The sequence below is a fragment of the Marmota monax genome, unplaced genomic scaffold (genome assembly GCF_021218885.2).
Source record: "Marmota monax isolate L192 unplaced genomic scaffold, Marmota_monax_Labrador192_F-V1.1 WCK01_AAM20220418_F8-fsc00001, whole genome shotgun sequence".
NCBI classification, from domain to species: domain Eukaryota; kingdom Metazoa; phylum Chordata; class Mammalia; order Rodentia; family Sciuridae; genus Marmota; species Marmota monax.
Genome location: NW_026693777.1, coordinates 20,191,214 through 20,213,136, shown reverse-complemented (window position 1 = coordinate 20,213,136; position 21,923 = coordinate 20,191,214). Strand labels below are relative to the sequence as shown.

General features: G+C 40.3%; 2 long non-coding RNA genes across 5 annotated transcripts in view; one reads left to right on the top strand and one right to left on the bottom strand.

Moving 5' to 3' along the window:
* Positions 1-21,923, bottom strand: part of LOC124104589 (uncharacterized) — a 294,556-nt gene that overhangs the window by 140,468 nt on the left and 132,165 nt on the right. The window lies entirely within an intron of this gene.
* LOC124104590 (uncharacterized) lies at positions 300-6,217 on the top strand. The gene is made up of 3 exons (XR_006855475.2): positions 300-514; positions 3,414-3,513; positions 6,005-6,217. It is a non-coding gene; the product is annotated as an uncharacterized LOC124104590 (long non-coding RNA).

Sequence of the window (21,923 nt, the reverse complement as noted above, 5' to 3'; positions counted from 1 at the left end):
TGTGACTGGCACCTATTGGTGAAGGGAGGTGAAAAGTGGAATACTAAATATATTTTGAAGATACAACGACAGGATTTGCTAATGGACCGGAAGTAGAGAGTAAGAGAAAGTCAGAAGTAGAGATGTTGAGTAGGTAGCTGGATGCGCAAGTCTGGAGTTTTTAGAAACTGACAGCATGCACAGGCTATTTAAAGTATGAGACCAGAGAAGTTTCCTGGGGAGTGAATATAATTAGCAAAGAGGACTGTGATCTGAGGCAAGCAATATTTAGAGATCTGGAAGAGGTGGTGTTAGGCAATGAGGCCTGAGAAAAACCTGTCCCACAGGCCAAAGAAAGAAAAGGTTGCAAGGGCAGGGAGTGAACACGGTTGGGAGGCCCAGGGAGAAGAGGGCTAAAACTTAACATGGAGTTTGCAGCAGGAACTCTCTGGTGATCTAAAAGAGACTGGAGTGGGAGGATAAAAGCCTGTTTGGATGATCTCAAGAGGAAATGAAAGAACAGTGAGCTAAGTCAGTGAGTATAGACAGCTTTTTTGTGAGCAATTTCCCCCCACCCCCAGAGAAATGATGTTGTAGCAGGATGGAAAAGCAGCATCAAGAGAGAGTGATTTTGTTTTAGCCAGAGTTATATCTGATGTTGAGAGTATGACCCAGCAGAGTGTGAGATTCCTGCTGGAGTGGAATACCAGAATAGGTTCAGAGGCCTGGGATTCAGGTCATGGGAGAGGAGGCAGGTGGATACACATAGAGGCCGGCAGGTGGGAGGAGGCATCAGGAGAGGGTGGCTATGTCCTGTGGCTATGTTTGTTTGTAACACAAACGCAGCACTGCATCATTTATAGAGACACCTTCATTGCCTCAGTGAAGTAGATCTTAAATATCTAACATGCAAAGAAAATAATACTTCAAAGAGATGAAGTATCTTGCCTTTGGTCAGCCATTGGGAAGGTCGGAGTTGGAGGTCAGGTCTCTAAGACCAACTGCAGACAGAGAATGTGGGAGGGTAGCTGCTTAGAACATCTGGAGTCAGTCGTGTGAGGTGGACAGAGCTGAGGAAACTCAGGAAGAAATAGATCTTGTTGCTCTGTGAACAGCAGAGGTAAGACACACCTAGGCTAAAGGCTCATAGGAAAAAAAAAATAGATACAGCAAGGAAGAAAAAGCAAGAACATTCTAAAAGGGATAAGATTTTATACCTGATTTTAAACACTTGTGTAAGGCTTGTGCCCAGAAAGCTCAAACATTGTGACAAACCTCTTGGTGCTCATATCCCAAATGTCACACACCTGAGCCATCTCCCAATGATTTCAAGACCTGCAGCTATGCAGACATTGACTACCTTTGTTATTTTATGGTGGGACATACACAGAGGCCCACAGAGCACTCTGTCAGCTGTGGAGTCCCTGCTTCTGCCTTGCCCCTTTCAGACACAAGTGTATTGTGTCCCTTCCCCAGGTACTGCTGCCCTGCCCATGTTCAGCAGAAGACGCCCTGTCCCAACCAAGAGCTGATTTCCCTGCCTCTCCTGGGGTGGCCAGTTGGAGTAGGTTCTAGCGCAGCCACCGGAGAATGTCTTAATCCCCAGCTGAGGGGCCTTTTGTTCCCTGGTCGTAAGCGGTCCTGTGATGCTCAGAGCCTCCGTGTTCATGAACCTTCTGTGAACCTCTGGCCTCACCCCTAGCTGGACTTCCACCAAGACACTTATTATATACCTACTGACTAGCAGTTCCATTCAGAAGGGGCTGGGATATCAGGCAAAGAGAACAGGAGTAGGAAAGAGAAGAGCCAGCTTCCAGTTCCAGCTCTGCTCTGTGACCCTGAGTTAAGCCCCTCCACCTCTTTGAACTCCTTTCTTCACATTTATGAGAAGAGAACTCCACCACTCTGCACAGAGTTACCGGAGGTCAGGTGAGATAATGTGCACAGAAATAAACTTAAAGCCCTGGACAAGGACAGGTATTTCTGCTCTTTCTTTCCTCTACCCCTGGCCCCAGGCCACTAAAGGCACTCTTTAGAAAACCTTGGGATTGATGAACCAACACCTTCCAACCAGAGGGGACAAGTCTACAATTTCAAGGTTACTGGCACAGACAAAAGGGAGCAGCACAGGACTCTTCACGCTAGACAACAGATGGGGTGCACAAGAAAATATGTCCAAATCCAGGGTTACTTGGTTCCTTCTGCAAGAGGACCCATTAGCATTAAATGGCAACAAGAGGCATTTGCAGGTTTTTACTTTTATTGCAACTTGATATGTTAGAAGTAACGCCTCATCTGGGGTCTCCCTAAAGTTAATGAGACTGAGCGGACAGTTCATTGACTTGCTTTGCAGAATTTATTTTATGAGTGCCTCTAATCCACATGGCTTCTCTGCTTGGGGACTCAACTAAGGGAAACTCCAAAAAATCCCACCAGCTTATTCATACTTACCATGTTGCTTCATATACAACATACACTCAATCAACGTAATTATTATTCAATTCTGGAAAGAAAACACTGTCTTAGAGACAAATTTAACCCATAGGAGCGTGCACATGGGCTCACACACACTCACGTTTGTGAATGTATATCCAAAGGCTCAAGTTATGAATTTCCCACACAGGCAGGGTTTTCTGTTCAACTTCCTATTATCCAGATTCATTTTGCTAGGGAAGCCTCTCCCCAGCTGAAAAAATCAAGGATTTTCCAGCTGTCCCAGTAGAGGACCACTGTTATTTTCTAAGACAATGCCCCCCAGCAAGGGACAGAGTTCAGTGGGCATGGCTGTGGGCCACATCAACGGGAAGAGACCCTACCACTGAATTTCCAGCTCAGTAAAGATTCTGATGTCCCAAATGTGGCATAGGAAACATGGAGGAAAGGCCTGAAGGGACCAGAGAGGCCTCAGAGTTGACTGCACACATGAACAGATGACCAGTGGTGGGTGCAATCCCTCGTATTTGACCTCATGTGGGACATAGAGCCTCTGGAATGGCTGAGGTCAGGTTTCCTCCCAGCTCAATGAAATGAGGACTCAGAGTTAAATTAGGTACAGATAGAGAGTATAAGTATTATTTTATTTATGCACCCTGAGTATAGAGATAAATTCATATCTATTCCAATGGAAAAATGATTTACTACCTAAATGAACACAGCTGGTTTGTTAAATTAAGCACTTTTAAAACCTAGTGTCCATGGGGAAAAGCTGAGGTGGTTGGAGTGGGATGGGTTGAGGGAGAGGTGGCAGGGATCCTTGGATGTGAAGATAGTAGGAAATTGGGTTTCTGACATAATCCAAGTACACAGCACCTTCTCCTCTACCAACTCTTCTGGGCTACTTGCCAGGTACCCTTAGGTTTTAGGGGACAATGCTGATTGTCTTTGCTTCACATCATTTTTTCCCATTGCCTGAGTTACTTTTTAATATCCCCCAGGAAAGAAGAGTCAAAAGAGTGTGTCTAACCAGAAAGCAGCATAAGGGCTTTGGATGCTTAGCCAGGCTCTTTGACCTGCAAAGAACAGAGTCCCATTCAGGTGAGTTCACCCTGCGGGAACATGAGGACAATCAGGGAAGCAGTGGATAGCGTGGTGTCTCACTCAGTGGTGTGCCAGGCCTGCAGGGAATACAGGAGCCTAGATCAGACATTCTCTCAGGTGTAGAATTTCAGCAACCTCTACCCTGCACTTCACTGTTAACATTGATTCAGTTCCTCTCTGTCTCTACTTCCTGTCTCTACTAATCATGGCTGCCTCTACTCTGGTGACTTCATGCTCATGATTATTACATACCTCTGGACTCTTCCTCATCTTGTCTGTGTTCTACCTTCTCTTCATTTCCTATCCCATCTCCGTTCCTCCTACAAACTAATCAATCCTCTCCCTCTAATTCTGGTTTGAATTTCTGAGAGAGCTTTGTGATGCCCCTGTTTGACGGAGCTTGCATGACATGTGACATCATGGGATGCCTACCATTGTCCAGCCTATGGACTTGATAATCTACACATCAGATGCCTCTGTGGGTCTAACTGGTTTAAGCTATGGCAGGTTTCATGGCCATTACTTGATTCATTAGAAGCCAGCCCTTAGTATGCGGCTGTAGTCAGGGCAGATTTTCAAAGCTTAGCCTAGCTGTCTGGATCAATTAGGAAATCAGATCAGTTGTCAATTACCTGAACCACTTTTGCATATCTCTTGGGTTGTACTAAATCATTTTCTAAAAACAATCCATTATTTAACAGATGCTCCTTCTGTTTTAAGAAAGGAGAGAACTCGAGATGCTTGACCCAGTTTCTACTTTAAAGTGGAAGCTATCATGGAGCAGCAAAGTGGACTTAGATGCCTGACAAGAGGGCCTTCTAGTTAAGACATCAGGTTTAGCAGGTTTCTCTATGTCAGCAGAAGAGTGCCCCAATTCTCCCTGAATAGGCAAGTATCTCTTTTCTTCATAATGAGAAACATACTAAGGCAGTTAAGAAGAAAATCTACCCAAGAATGGCTGTCCTTGCCACTCATTTAGTTTCACTATCCTGTAGGTCAGCATCCAGGGCACTGACCTGGGTCTGAAGCTGTCACATGCCTATACAAGACATGTCCCCAGCAAACATCATCTTGCATCTAAATCTCAGATGATAATTTGGCAGAGGGTTGTCTTGCTCACCAGAAGCCTGGACAAGGTCCTGTGGCCTCTATTGGCCTCTGGAGAACTGTTTCCTCCAGCTCTCTCTCCCCAGCAAGTGCCACTTGAGTTGGGCCCAAGGAGGCTGCAGCAATCAAACAGGCCAGAAGAATGAGTGCACTTGTGCTCAGTGGTGGATCTGGAAATTGGCTTTCTTTGGCTTTTAATGGGAGATTTCTCCAGCAGTTTTATGATTACCAAAGACAATCAGGGCAGTTGGAAATCTGGGATATTTGTACCCTTCACTCTGTTTGGGCCTCAAGCACTGAAAACATTAAGTCAGTTCCCTAGAGGGCCTGTCCCCTGTGGAGAAAATGTTTAATAATTAAAAGGCACTGTATGTCTGTACTCATTAATTTAAAAATATTCCCTAGTCAATATTCTTCGCAATGAACATGATTATTTACTGCTTAGTGATGAGCTGAACAAATGACGGCAGTCTTTTTTCTACCACTTGCATTTTCTATCAGGAATAAATAGTAGCACTCAACTATTCACAATACCTATCAGCTGCCAGTGTAACTTTAAATAATACACACAAACTGCTATTTTCAGTTTCATCAACATTTGGTAGTAGTTTTTGGCTGCCCCTGTGTTAGTTAGCTTTTCATTGCAGTAACCAAAATACCTGAGAAGAACAACTTAGAAATAATTTATTTTGGGTTCACAGTTTCAGAGTTTCCACGTATGGTTGGCTGACTCCATTGTTTGGGGCCTAAGGTGAGGCAGACTATCATGGAGGAAGGATACGGTAGAGGAAATCTGAAAGCAGAGAGAGAGTAGGAGGAACCAGGGACAAGATATAACACCCAAGGTCATCCCTCTGTAAGCAAGTGGGGCACAGCCTCCAGCCATGCCTTATCTGTTAACAGTTATCACACAGACTACATTCAGATATCAATGGATTAATCCATTTGCTGGATTAATCCAGCAAATGGATTAATCCACTGATAAGGTAAGAGTCCTAATCATTGCCTAAAAGCCCCACCTATGTATCCTGGGGCTCATGACTTCAAAAATAATTGGGGGATTTCAAAACATGAGCCTCTTGGTAGATATTCAAGATCCAAACCATAACAACCACCTACAAGTTGAGAATCTTACAGTAAGTCCTTAACTTACTGTCCTTACTTCTTTTCTTATCCACATTCTGTTGTTTATTTTCCTTTATATGGTTGGTGATAATAACATTTAAATGCTATTCTACAAATTTTAAGACTTTCACACTTTGTTTACAGGTTGAATCTAAACACTAATAAGCCAATAAATACTTTACATTTTAACTACTATGTAAATACTGTTTATCACAGAGTCAGAAGGTATCACATAATTACTTTTCCTTTTCTACAGGTAAAATGTCATCACCTTTGGGACATTTGGAGAACATTGTTAGTATCAAGTTCAAGCAGATTCTCTGCCCTCATACTCAAGCCATATCCTGGTCATGTTACAATATAGTGAACCTTCTGTGTGACCCATGACTTTGTTCTGTTTGGTTTTTCCAGAAATTTCTAATTGCCTTTTATTTTTCTTATTGAAACATTAATAAAGAGCTTAAGTGTCTTCGATTATTTCCAGTCTCTTAATGATAACATTGCATGGAATCTCCATTTTTACACAGAGAAAATTTGAAAAACTCTCCCATTCTTAGACCAATTGTTTTTTACAGACCTGAAGGGCCACTGTCTGGCTGAACATTTCTTCACCACATTATTGTGTTAGAAGAACTCTCTCCTCCATCATGGCCTTCTTTCTCCCTGTTTTCCTAGAACCACTTCCTTATTTTATCAGGAAAATATCTCAAGTCCTTGTATGTCTATAAACTGTATTTTGTCCTTCTACTTGATGGATACTTTTGCAGAGTACAGAATTCTAGGTCAAATGAAAGCTAGTTCAAAATAATTTTCCTTAGAACTTTACAGCATTGCTCCATCATTTCTAGCATCCAGAGATGCCCATGCCAGCTGATTTTTTTGTTATAATGCATGCTATTTATTTGCTAGTTTGTTTCACTCTGAAAATTCTTATTTTTTTAAATTTGACCCTTCTAGTTTGATGAGATTATTCTTATAATTGGATATTCTCCTTTTCATGCTGCTCAGCATTTGATGAGCCCTGTCAAGATTAACACTTATGCCTTTTATCAACTCTTAGAAATCATCCTCATAACTGCAAAACTTTCTACCCTGTATTACATAGTCTAAATCCTGGAACTCCCATTGGTCATATGTTGAATCCTAAAATGTTCATTTTTCTTATTTTCTATTCACGTTTTATACGTATCTTTCTTTATTTTGGAAGATTGCCTTGATTTTATAATCAAAACTTGCAGTTGATTTTAAGGTTTTTTTTTTTACAGAGTATTTTATTCCAAGAGTTAATTCTTTGATTATTCCTTTATCATGTCATTCTATTCTTGCCTTAAACGCCAGGTCTTCTCAATTCTTTCTCAGAGTATCATCAGATTTTTTAAGGTTATCTTCTGTTTCCTTGAACAGCTCTGCCTCCTCCAGGGTCAGTTCTTTTTATTTCAGTCTTTTACCTACTGCTTTTCTTCCTCATATATTGTTCATGCACATTCAAATTGGAGAGACACACCTGAGTCTTCTAAGTAGCCAGTATGGTCTTTCTCCTGCTTTCAAGGAAATGTATGATTATTCACCCCAACAGACCTACCTCTGTCCTGGATGGAGAGACTGATGATAAATTTGTGCATCTGGAAGGGGCATAGTTAATGGCAGTCTTCACTTCAGAGCGATCAATGAGGAACAACCTACCCAAATTCCAGAAATTTAAAAAAAAACCCACTTTATTCTGGGATAGCAATGCCTCCCCAAGATCTTTGCTTGCTAAAGATTGTTCTCTTTCTTTAGAAAAGTGCCCACTTTTTGTCTTGTTTTGCTTTTTATTTGTTTGTGTTTCAATTAAAGCAACTAGTTGTTCTACAGATGGAGGCCAAGGAGAAGGGCATAGAGGGCCGACTCCTACAGCTCTTTTCTTCCCTTTTGAGCTCCCTTTGGTACCCTCTTCTACACCGGTGGGAACATGAGTCACAAACTCTGAAGTTTCACTGGAAGATTGGTCCTTAGCTCCCCTGCAGGCCCCGCCTCTGGCTTTCCCTGCTTTGCTCACTTACCAACAACCTCTAATTTGCCTTCCTCTGGGAATTTCTTGAAATCTTGTATTCACCAATGATCTTTCCTTCTGAACCCTTTGCTGTTATAAGCTTCTTCCTTTTCATGTTTTTCTAAGTCCCGAAATCTCAACTGGGTCTTTGAATAGGGTGCTTTATGAATGAGCCCAGGTTTGCATCTTCAATCTGAAGCTCCCAACACTTGTTTTGAGATGTTTGGACAAGAAGGTGGTATTGCCCCTCCCCTAGGACAGAGAGGGGACATCAATGGAGGACATCTGTAGAGGATAGTTATGCCCAGAAACTGGCTCTGTTGTAAGAGCCATGAACCACAGATGTCATATGGCAGCAGGGCAAAGAGGCCAGACTAGAAGACCCTGAGACAAGTCCCTACAAGTGAGTCATCTGTCAGACTCTCATGAATAACTGGAGATCATTTTGACAGCAGAAGAGTTCACTTTCTAAAACTGGGCAACAGAAGCTCATTTTAATGTATGTATGAATAAAAAAGAAAATAAAACCTTATGTTGTAGTCCAAATTGTTTTTTAGAAATTTGCTTCCATAGAAATGTCAAGTTCAAATGGAAATCAATCTTTAGGACATAGAAGGTCACCTTCTGGGACAAATTTTTGCTTGGTATAAACATTTTGCCTACCAGAAATTTAACCCCAGGTAACGGCAGGAAGATATGGAAGTCGCCAATGTTTATTAAGATTCTACTAAATGTTTGGAATTCTATATATCTTACTTTTTTAATCCTCACAAAAACATCATGCAATCCATTCACTCATTCTTTCAGCTAAATTTAATGAATAGTTTATGTATACCAGGGGCTATGCTAGGCATCAGAAGTACAATTGTGCGTGAAAACAAACACTTGTATGTGGAGGAGACTGACTTTAAATAATTACACAAATAAGTATAAAACTATAAGTGCTATAAGGTGTTGTATGATTCAATAAAAATGCATAAATGTGAAACGTACCTAGTATGGGGAAAGAGACAGAAAGATATCACCATGGAAACAGTGTTTGGCCTGAGATCTAAAGAAATAATGAGAGTTAAGCAGTTAAGACAGTTTTTTATTCTTTTTGTATAAAAGACACTAAGAGACAATTAGTGAAATTAGTAGTATATTCATATTAAGGAGCAGAGGAGTATTCCAGGCATGTATTACCAAAAGATGTAATACATGCAAAGGTCCTGGGACAGGAGAAAGCATGGCATTTTAAAATTCATGAAAGAAGAATCATTTGGAAATCACCAAAGTAGTAATTTCTGAAGACTTATCAATGGATTCTAACACTAAAAGACAAAAGTTTATTATTTTATGTAAAAGTTCATTAACATAGTCTCAGAGTATCTCCCCACAAGGTTAATTTATCCCAAAGGAAAAAAAATAGTAACTTTACATTGGAGAAATCTGACAGGCCTCAGCTTAATTATATGATCCAAGTAAGATATCAGCACTAATGGGCTGACCAAACATCCTGATACAATACACTAAAAAGATACAAAATCACTTCTGGGATACTCCCGCCAAAAAGCAACAACTTGTATCTAATCTTGACTAATCATACACAAACCCCAAATGAGAGACATTCTAAAAATAATTGCCCAAGACTCTTCAAAAATGCCAAGGTTACAAAAGAAAAACTGAGGAATTCTTCCAGATTAAAGAATCAAAGGAGACATGGCAACTAAGTTGAATCTGATCTTGGAGCAAAAAGACAGTTTTTTATTCTTTTTTGTATAAAAGACACTAAGAGACAATTAATGAAATTAGTAGTATATTCATGAATTTATTTATTATAGGACTCTCAAAAAGTTCAGAAAAAAGAGAATGATTAGACGCATGTAAATTTTAGCATTTGAGGAATATGTGTTAACAACACCCAGGAATTCTTTATACTAGTTTTGCAGCATTTCTGCTAAGTAGTTTGAAACTACTTCATGATCAAAGGCTACAAAAACAAGAAGACTTGAAAGAAGACTCCGATGAGGTTCTATAGACAAAGAAGAGTGTGAGACAAGGGGAGGCTGAACTTGTAGGGAAAAGTTAAACCATAGAGTCCTTGAAGATCATGATCAAGATGTTGGCCAATCTCCTGGAGGTAATGAGAAGCCACCAAAAGGCACAGGCAGGTAAATGACATGATCAGACAGCATTTTGAAAAGATCAGTCTGGCTATTGGGCAGAGGAGAACCAAAATAACTAACTAGAAGGGAGACTAGTTAGCTGGGAATGTGTCCTGGGAATGTAAAAACAGAGTGGTGGCAGTGGACCCAGGTAGAAGTGGATGGATTTTAGATTTACACAGGAATTAACGTTTCTAAGACTTTAATGACTTGAAAATGGGAGAGGATGGTGAGGAAAGGGAACGGAGAGACAGACATGGGTTCCCAGATGTCTGGTTTTACCAGTGGGTAGGGGGGACCCCTCAGGTAAGACAGACTGAAAAGAGAACCAAGTTTCAGAGAAGTGAAGAGTTTGATTCTGGATGTGGTTCAAGTTCTCTTTGAGACATCCAGATAGAGTTTTTGAGTAGACAGGAACAGGGGCACATGAGTGGGGATGGGAGATGGGAACATGGTTGACCTCACCTTGAGAACAGGGAGAAGCATAGAGAAAAAAGAGGGCAGGGCCTCAAACTCCACCTCAAGGACTCTGTCTGTCATCTGTGTTCTTATCTTCACTTCATAGATGAACAGAAGCCACGGTGACCTGCTTAAGGTCACACACCTAGTAAGTGGCAGAGCAGGGGTCAAAAGGCAAGCCCATTTGACTTTGCCCAATCTCTGCCTTCCCCAATAAGCTCCTTCCTCAAGAATCTTATTTTTTCTTCTTTCTTTTCTAATTTTATGCAAAATTAGAAAGGAATCAAAATGTATTCAGAAGTGGGTGACATGAACAAGAGAGTTTCCTGTCTTCCTTTCTCTGGATGTCCAGTTAATGAGGTTCTTCTCAATTCCAAAAAATAAAAAGCTGTACTTTTTTTTGTACAGGTTTTCAAATAGTTTCTCTTCAAAAGCATATTAGACAGACTTTCTTTCTAATGTAAATAAATTCTTTGTTAGAGTTATGAAGAGTCAGAAAAATCCCTCTTACATACACACAGTTGGTTATAAATTTCCAAGGTTGGTGAGTTAGTTTCTCCTTGAACTTTACCATTTATCTCCTGCTAACATGTCAGCTAACATCTCAAGGAGAGATTTAGAACCAGCAGTGGATAGCTTAGCCTGACCCCAACTTCAAATTGCAGTAATCCTGATTTTTCCTCTACCTCCACATCCCAGGCCATGGCTACATGCATGGAAGGAGGAAGTGAATATGTTACTTAGAGATTTTATGTCAGTGATTCCATTAGTTTTTCTTGAGTTACATGAAACAAACTCACAGCTAGCTTTGGACATCTTGTAAAGCAGCCTATAATAACTCTGGCTTATGAGGTTGGTTGCTGGAGAATCCCCAGGGCAGTACAGAGAAGTGTGAGCGGCCAGCCTTAGATCCCAGTTAACAGAAGCATTTAGAGTGACAAGCTAAAGGCTAGAGAGACAATGATATGAGGTTCCTGGGTAACTCAGAAGCCCCATTTGGCTTATGGACTGTTCGTACACTTCGTAAGTGCATTTATTTGATCTTTTATTGTGCTTTACAAACAGCAAGTATCCCCATGTGCAGGCTTTAATGTAGCTCTGACCCCAGGCCTAAGAAATCTTCCCTAAATCCACAATTACCTTTTGAGGAATACTTTATTTTTCAGACAAGCAGATAAACACAGGATTTCAGTTCTGGGCCCAAACCATGTTAATTTGGCCTCTTATTCATTTGGGGCCTGAGTTTTCTGGCTATGGTGTAAAGCTTTCCTCAGGCAGACTCAGGTTAAAGAAAACCTTGAATAGCAATAGCATCTCTTAATCTCATGGTAACCCCAAGACCTCTCTACTCAAAGAATCATCCCCCGTGTACTACACTAAACTTAGTGTGACCTGACGGGCACTCATCAAAGCTCTTAGGTTCAGTAGGTTAACCTGGAGTGGGCAGGAGAGTTAAGCTATGACCAAACTCCTCTTTATAACATCCCTCTTCCACTTCCTGTCCACACGTCACAGAAACACAATTGAATTCTACATCTTGAAATCATGCCAGAACACAAACACAATGAAAAGAATAATAGCAAATATTTACTGAGCACTGAGTGCCTGATCCTGTGCTGAGCCGTTCACTATACTATTTTATTGATTCTCACAACAGCTCTGTGAGGCGATTACTATTATTATCCCCATTCCACTGATAAGGAAATACTCACCAAGATTAAGTAACATCAGTAAGTGGCACCTAGCCAAGGACACAGAGTGAAACACAACCCCAAATAAACCACCAACTCTCTAAGCGGGAGCCTCCCAAACACAATTTCCTCCAATTTCAGTAATAACCAAGACAGTTTTATGGCAAATAATCAGCCAGGACAGCATTTGATATAAACAGCCTCATAAAATAAAATTGAGCTTCTAAAGCCCACTTCACAGGTGTTCCAGCAATGTGATCCCCTAGTAGAACAAGCTTTGCTCATAAATGATTGTAAGCATTTATAATAATACAGTTTATATCCTTGCTTGATTCTTCTGCACACAAGAATTCTCGTTGAATTTTTTCAACAATTTTGTTGAAGTACAATGTTCACACAAAATGTGCACAAATCCCAAAATGTACAGTTTATGGATTTTCACAAAGTGAACACAGCTATGTAGCCATCACTGACATTAGGAAACAATACAATTAATACAGAAGTAGCCCCCATCCTAAAGTTATTATCCCAACTTCTATCACTAAAGACTCATTTTGCCTATTTTGAGCTTCTTGTAGAATCATACATTATACACATTTTGTGTTCTGACTTATTTTGCTCAACAGTATGCATGTGAGATTCTTTATGCATAATTGTAGATAATTTATTTTCATCGCCTAATAACATTCTATCATATTAATTGTTCTGGTTCATATTGATATGGATTAACTGTGTGATAACTGTAGGCAGTCAGCATGTGACTGGAGGAGATGGATCACTAGGGGCATGACTTTGAGTTTCTATTTTCTGGTGAGCAGAGTTCTCTCTCTGCTTCTTAGCTGACATGTCCTGAGCTTCTTTCCTCTGCCACCATGTCCTGCCTCACCTCTGACCCAGAGCTATGCGGTCAGCTAACTATGGACCAAACCTCTGAAACCCTGAGCCAAAAATAAATTTTTCCTTCACTAAGTTGTTCTGCAGGTCGTTAGGTAACAGCAGAAAAAAGCTGACTAAAACATTAATATATCATATACTTTCATATATTTATTCATCCCATTCTTGATGAACATTGGAGTTGTTTCTAATTTTGGATCATTACAAATACTGTTGCTTTGATCATTCTTGTACATACTATAAATTTTGATACATTTCTGTAGTGTATATCTAGGAATGAAGTTGGTAGGTCATAAGGTCTGTATCTTGTCAATCATTGTAGCTGTTGTCAAACTGCTTTCTAAAATAATTGTGTCAATTTGCACACCCACCAGCAGGATATATGGTATGTGAAAACTCTCATTGTTTCACATTCTTGCAAACATTTGGCATTTTCAATCTTTTCATTCTAGTTATTCTGATAGAGAAGTTGTATGATCACACAGATATGGTTTTTATATTCACAGTTCCCTAGAAACAAGAATCACAGCACACCAGGTAGCATATGGCCCAGGGAAGCACCAAGGTGGTCAGAAGGCAGAGAAAGGAGGGCAAACATGGGCAAGAGACTTTATCATGGTTTCCATGGGAAGGAATGGACAAGATAGGGTGAGCAGGTTTCTGATTACCTGACCCTGGGGTGATTAGGGCAGAGGGATGGCAGAATGTGAGATCAACATAGAAGGAGTTTGGGGAGTGAGTTCTGGATTAGTTGGTTTGCACATAAAAACGGTGTTCTCAAATACAAAAAAAAAAAAAAAAGGTGTTCTCAAATACAAATTGTTCAATCTATCTTGAGCAATTAGCTAATCCTCATAGATACAGTCCCTCCAGGGGCATCTGAGGTCCCAGATGTCCAAATATCAGAAGACAGAAAATTTTAAAAAACGATATGGTCAATTTAAGTGCCTTTTTGTATGCTTATTGGACATTTGGAAATTGTCTTTTACAAAGTACCTATTCAAGTCTTTCTTTTTCTCATCTTAAAAATTTGACTCTCTGACTTATTGATTTGCAAGAATTCCTCCCACTATTTATTTTATTTTATTTTAATTATTTATGGTGCTGAGGACCAAACCCAGGGTCTCACACATGCTAGGGATGTGCTCTACCATTGAGCAATTTCCCTGGCTCTTTTTCCTACATTTTGATATGAGAACTTGGTTGGCTATGATGTGTTACAAAAACATTTTCCCATTATATGGATTTCTTTTTTACTTATGATGAACAGAGTCGTTTTTAAATGTAATCCAGTTTACCAATCTGGATAGTTAATACTTTTAAGGAATATTTGCCTGTCTTGAGGTCATGAAGATACTATCCCCTGTTATATTATAGAAGGCTTGTTGTTTTACCTTCCATCTTGAGAGCTATAATCCATGTGGAATTTTTATCTATGGCATGATAGGAGTGAAAATTCATTTCCTTGCATAAGTATATACAATTTTACCAGTATCATTTCTTGAAAAAATAATCCTTTCTGCACATTATTTCATAGAGATTTGTTTTAAACTAGATGAATGTTTATGTGTGGGTTATTTATAGACTTACTTGTTGAGAGCCGCAGCCCAGTAGGGATGGCACCTGGCATTTTGCCAGAGGGAGTGGTTGAGAGGCGGTGCCAGTGAGCCATTAGGATGGTGATGGTTGAGTTCTCGGGGAGTTCCCCTTGAGTTCCAGTTGAGCTCTCGCGGGGTTCCTAGAGAGTTCGCGTAGGTGGTGTTCCCGTGGGTTCAGAAATAAAGTTCGTTCCTGCTTGAATCTACAAGTGGCTTGTGACCTTCCGGTTATTTGTGCCCAGCCAGACTGCAGCACTTACTATCCTCTCCCATTGGTCATTTGCCCTTTAAAGGCTGCCCACATTCCTTGGCATGTGGCCTCACCTCACTCTGACCTCTGCTTCTCCTGGTGCATCTCCTTATAGAACCTATTGCTCCTGTCTTGATCTTGTTAGGGCCCTTGTGACACTGGGCTCATCTAGCTAATACATCTCAAGATCCTTAATTTAACCACATATAAAAATCCCTATTGTCATGTAAGGTAACATTCATAAGCTTCAGGAATTAACTCATGGACCTGTTTGGCAGGGCCATTATTCTGCTTATCACAAATAATACTAATTAGAATTCAGTAACATCTTCTTTACAACTGAGCTAAAAATAATCAAATACATTGGCTTTTAAATGAATTTTGGCATCTGTTTAGATTTTATCTTTAGCATTGTTAACATGATCCTGACTTCTAAAAAATGGCATTTTAAACTTCTAGGCAGCCCCTCATGAGATTCTGAACCTGCAAGACAGCAGACAGTCATGTCTTAGAGCCAGCATGCTAGACGACATTCTTACTAGACACGAAGACTACACTCTCGACTGAATAGTTTTCAAAAGACTTTATAATGTCCTTCAAGTGTGGAGAAATAAAATACGGATCATTTGGCCACTTTTCTGAAAGTGCTGGATAACCCATTTTTTCAAGTAATTTTTTTTGAAAACAGATATCCTGAGGTTAGATCATTAACTACTGTAATACTTAAGCAATTGTTTCTCACATGATCCTTTTTCCTTTTATACATGGACCCTCTCCCCATCTGAGGCTCTTTTTAGCACTTTCTCTGCTTGAGGCTTTTTTATATTGCCTCCCTGCCATCACCACTGCCATCTAAGGACTTGAGGCTGCTTCTTTCATAAGGTAAATATATCAGGTAGGATGACCTAAACATTATAACAATGAATACCAAAACTGAAGTGGATTAGCACAATAAATATTGTTTGTCCCTCATGTCACAGTCCAAAGCGGGCTGGCAGGATATGTGTACCCTTCATGTTCCACGGAGTCATTCAGGGACCCAAGGTTCTTTCCTTTTGAGGCTCCATACTGTTCTGACTCTGTAGAAATTTTTATTCAGCCAATAAATGAAAGAGAGAAGGTTCACACATGGGACAGTATCATAAACCAGGACTAGAAGCAGCATTTGTCACCTCTGCTCACATCTGATTAGACAGATTTCAGCCACTTGATCCCACCTAATTAATTATAAGAGAGTCTAGGGCAGGGGGAAAAATCTAGCTTGTGAGCCCCAGGGAGAAAAGAAAAATATTTGGTGAATCATGTAGCCATTTTATGTAGCAACAAATATCATGTAATATTGCATAACACATGAGTGTAGCATATGATGATATAAAAATTATATATGATCTGTATGCCTTGGCTAGCTCTTGTGGACAGGGATTGTGTTATCACTTTGTCTACAGCAGTATCTAACACTTACAGTAGTTGCCCAATAAATGTTTCATAAGTGAATCATAATGTATTAAAACTAAAACAGTCCTTGGAGATCATCTAATCTAAACCTTTCATTTTTAATGTGAAGAATCAGAAAGCTAGAGATGCTAAGCACTTTGCCTGTGTTCACTTGCAGGGCTGACACCCATTTATCTCATATCCCAGATGGAGTGAGACCATCTTTTTAAGCCATCTTGTTTCATTTCCCAGACCAAATGAGACTCCTTTTTGTAACAAATTTCTCAGAAGTTGAACATCTAAACAAGTTATTATTTGTTCCAATGAAGTCTCCTTGGGAGTTCCTATGGAAGTCAAATGCTGCTGCCATTTTAAAAATTCATGGAGCTTCATTTTAGGAATTGCTTTTCATAGCCTATGGCATTTTCTCTAGAATTTCACTAATGGTGGCTGGTAAATATTCATCCTTTGAAGATGGTTTTCATTTTGAGAAACAGAAGTGGTTTAGATCCCACTTTGAAAGATAAAAGTTGAATGTAGGTGACCCACTTGTGCAATACTGGTTTTGGTCCCCCAAAAAGTAAGGCTGTGTGTTTCTATATGATGCACAGTCATGAGGATCTACGTCTTCCCATATGCTTCTTAACCCAGTTGGGGGACTATTTCAAAAGAGGAGACCTGTTGGCATTTTGAGCAATGTCCTCATTGTTGGAATAAGTTAATGGTATCCTAAGGGGACTACTTTGAAGAGAAATAAGGGGCTCTTGACAGAAATGCCTATGTTATAAAATGCCCACGTTCACTTCAGGAGCCTTAGGTTCTACTAAGAATGTTAGGCCCACATTAGCTTCCTGTTCAGAAACCAGCCACAGGGTGGGAGAGAGAAGCGTTATATTTTAAATGAGGGGAAGATTTCTGGATAAAATGGCAGAAAGTTGGTAACTAGATATACTCTTTCCTGGGGAAATATGAGAACAAAAGACAACAAAACGCTAGAAAGGGGCTTTGCCCCTCTTTCATGTTCTAGTTCAGAAGCTGAGAGGACTGAAACCACCACGTGTGCAGAGAGAGGATCCAAGAAGATTTCTTCCTTCACCATCAACAAGCCTTAGATTAAACTGATCTTTTCTCCTTATACATGATAAACAAATAAATAAGAAACAACACCCTCTGCGATAAACTGGGAGAACTGGAGATCCATATGCAGAAGAATTAAATTAGACCCTTGTCTCTCACCAAATAAAAAATCAACTCAAAACAGATTAAGAATTTACATGTAAGACCCCAAACTTTGAAACTACTAGAAGACATAGGTCTAAGCAAGGATATTTTGAATAAAAGCTCAAAAGCACAAGCAACAAAAATAAATATAGACAAATGGGACTACAGCAAACACAGTTTTCTGCGCAGCAAAGGTAATAATCAACAAAGAAACCTACAGAGAGGAAGAGTTATGTTTGCAAGGTATACATCAAATAAGGCTTCAATATCCAAAACACACAAGGAACTTAACAATAGCAACAATAAAAATGAAAATTGAGCAAAAGACCTGATTAGATATTTATCAAAAGAAGAAATACAAATGGCTAACAGATATGTGAAGAAAAAAAAAATGTTTGGGCCGGGGCTGTATCTCAGTGGTAGAGTGCTTGCCTAGCATGCGTGAGGCATTGGGTTCAATCCCTGGCATCACGTAGAAATAAACAAATAAAATAAATAAACAAATAAATATTGTGTCCATCTGCAACTAAAGAAAAAGTTCAACATCACTAAATACTAGGCCAAACAAACCTACATGAGATATCATCCCACTCCAGTTAAAATGGTAACTATTAAAAAAAAAAATCAGCCAGTGCATGCCCATAATCCCAGTGACTCTGGAGGCCAAGGCAAGAGGATTGCAAGTCTGAGGCCAGCCTCAGCAACTTAGAGGGCCCTAAGTAACTTAATGAGACCTTGTCTCAAAATAAAAAATAAGAAGGGCTAGGGGTTAGGGATGCATCTAAGTGGTTATGTGCCCCTGAGTTCTATCCCTAGTACAAAAAAAAAAAAAAAAAAAATCAAAAGATTAGCATTGAGGATGTAGAGAAAATGTGATCTTTATACACTATTGGTGGGATTATAAAACAGAACAGCCATTATGAAAACCATTATGAAGCTTCCGCAAAAAGTTGAAAATAGAACTACCATATGATCCAGCTATGTCACTACTGGGTATATATCCAAAGAAAATGTAATTAGTATGTCAAAGAGATATCTCCCCTCCTATATTTATTGGAAAACTGTTCACAATAGTCAAAATATGGAACCAACCTAAGCATTCATTGATAGATGAGTAAAGAAAATGTGTTATATATACAAAATGGAGTACTATTAAGCCACAAAAAAGAACCAAATCTTATAATTTGCCTGGATGAATTTGGAGGATATTATGTTAAATAAATAAACCAGATACAGAAAGGCAAACACTGGATGATCTCACTCATACATTGTATGTAAAAAAGTTGTTTCACAGAAATACAGAGTAGAATACTAGCCTCTAGAAGGGAAGAGAAAAGAGGAATGGAGAGAGATTGGTCAGGGGATATGAAGTTATAGTCAGAAGGAATATAAATTATGGTGTTCTTCTGCATTGCAGGATGACTAGATTGGATAATAATATCTATCTCAAATAGCTAGAGAGGTTTTTGAACATTCTAATTACAAAGAAATGATAAATTTTAAGATGTGGATATACTAATTGCCCTGAATTGATGATTACACCATGTATTCATGTAATGAAACATCACCTTGAACCCCAGAAATATGCCCAATTATTATGTGTCAACCATAAATTAAAAAAAAAAAGAAAAGAAAGAAAAAAGCAAAAGGAACTCTCAATGAGAGTTTGGAAACCAATAAAGAGAAAACAATTCTGGAACAGTAAGTGTGCAGGGTTTTGCCTTCGGTTGTCCCAAGTTAAATTGAGGAAGAGGGAAGTCAGAACTCAGAATTAGTGCTTTTCTTTTGTCCATCTCTATAAAAACTGAAATGTTAGTCTCATTACTTCAAATTCACACCTGGCCTATAGCGAGGTACTCCGTGCCATTTCCCTGACAATTCAATTTAAACACTTTCCAACTGCGTAATTACACTTTTTTGGTAAATTACCGTCTCGAGCAAGGGCACAGGCGGAAGGAAAGGTAAGGTTTGGCAAGAGCTTCCTGGGCGAGTGCTCTTCTGCTGTAATAGGATCTTCTCTGAGATAAACATTCACCCGAGGAAATAGAAACCTGTAAACATGTGACCACGAAATAACGACCTAAGGATTCAACCAAGACCCCAGCCTAGAAGGCCTTTCACTGGCTTCTTCTGCCCACAGAATCACACAGAAGCTCACTATGATCCTACAGTGACTGGGCCACCCTTCCTCAGGCTGAGCTGTGATGCCTCTTGACTGGCATTTCAAGAAAATGGGACGAGCTGTCAACCACAACAACCCACCCACCTTGCCGTGGCAGCTGGGCCTCTTCCAACATGGTGCTGTTGGCCTTTTAGTTCACACTTACCCGAGGCAGTCCTGAACCCTGCCCAGCTCTCCTAAAAGCAGTTATTCACAGAAACCAACATCAAGGGTTTCCACTTTCATTTCCCCACCATCACCTTCAGACTATCTTGTCCTCAGTTAACAGTCAAAAGCTGATCCTTCTGTCTGCCAGTCCTGCCAGCTCCACCTGGGACGAGGGACCCAGCTGGGCTCTTTTCTGGCTCCTACATCTTCAAAAGTAATAAAGCCTCAGCAAATGGGATTTACCTGTCCATTTTGCTGATGAGGCAGTGGGAAAATTAGAAATCATTTCTCCGTCTAGAGCCGCGCTGCACTCCACAAACTTGCTAACTAGAGCACGAAGTTGTGGCCCCACAGTTAAGTCAGCAGCCGGGATCAAGGCTCAGGGAACCAAGGTATTGACGGAAGAAGGGGCATTTTTAAAGTAGCTATCTTTCCATTTTAGAAGAAGCCGCTCTGATAATTGAGGATTGTTTAAAATTTGATTTCCTCTGTTGGAAAAAAAAAAAAACAAACAAACAACTTAGAAATGCATAAAATAGATTCCCTGGAGATCAATATAACCCAGAAAATATAATAATGCAAGGCCTTCGCAGCTGAGTTTTTATTTGTGCCTCGCTTCGGAAAACCAAACCCCTAAGGGGTCTGAACCCAAGGTTCATTTATTCTTAATAAGCTCCATTCCGGAGGCCCTGTTAGCCTCCAGCTAATGACAACACTGCCAGCAGTTGGGGTAGCTGTCGTCCAAAAAAGAGTGAGAATCTAATTGAGATAAGAAATAAGTGTTGACTCATGTCAGCATTTGTTAGCATCCAGAGCCCACGTCTTGTGTTTCTAAAGATCCATTCAGCATGCATTCTCCAGCCTCTTTCAAGAGAGAGTATATTTTGGTGCTAATTAAGATGGCACTTAACACAGAGGCAGTTACAGGCAGATCCTCACACTGTCCCCTCCACCATCCATAGATCAGGTGCCACTTTTCTCAGAGAAGCTGGTCCTGACCCATGGGACACAGAAGAGCCCTGACAATGTTATGTTCCTACTGGCTGTCTCCTCATCCCGGGAGTCTTCAATCCAGATGGGAAGTCATGAACTCAAGGAATTCAGGTGCTTCCCCAGGAGGAAGCCAGGGCTCCTGGACTCCAAGTCTTAGTGAAGGATCTGGGGCAGCAACTTAGCTGCACAGCTGGTTGCTTGGTCATGTCAAGCAATCACCCTCCACAAACATTGCATAAGTCCCTTTTTCTGGATTCCCAGTCTTAATAATTTAAGCGCTCCTCCCTGTTCTCTCAGTCAGCCCTGTGTACAACAGCAATGCATTTTCAAAATGGCGTTAGTGGTCCAGGCAGTGGAGCAGAGGAACAGAATGAAATTAACTGGCATACAGAGGATTGATTCCTGCTCCAAATGAGCCTGGGTTGTGTTTCCCTAATGGAACAAGAGGAGGCAGACAGAGGGATATTTTTCATGGAAATAGTGGTGAGGTTACACTGGAAGGATTTCCTGATTTCTAGGTCTAGTTCAGGAATAGCTTTAGAAAATTCTAGAGTTTTGCCCTCCCCCAAACTCAGGATTTTGTAGCCTCCCAGGGCACCTCACCACAGAGGTAGACTTGTAATGTGCTAATAATTTGGCCTAACTACTCCCCAGAAATGGGGGCACCTTGTTCCATAGGCTGCCTAATCCTATGGGTATTCTTTCTTTTTTTGATGGGGGTGGGTACTGGGGATTGAACTCAAGGGTACTCAGCCACTGAGCCACATCCCCAGCCCTATTTTGTATTTTACTTAGAGATAGGATCTCACTGAGTTCCTTAGTGCCTCACTTTTGCTGAGACTGGCTTTGAACTTGTGATCCTCCTGCCTCAGCCTCCTGAGATGCTGGGATTACAGGCATGCATCACCACACTTGGCCCCATGGGTTTTCAAATTCAAGCATCCTATACACTCAGATGTTTAAACAAGAGCCTATTCATTGTACTATGGTAGACAACAAGGATGGTGAAATTTAGCTCGCCACTACCTGCAACAGACCTTTTGGTTCCAAGAAGGATACTTCTCTCTGTGCCAGGAGTAATTCTGTTTCCTGTTAGTCAGAGGCATCAGTCTGGGCTTAAAAAGCTT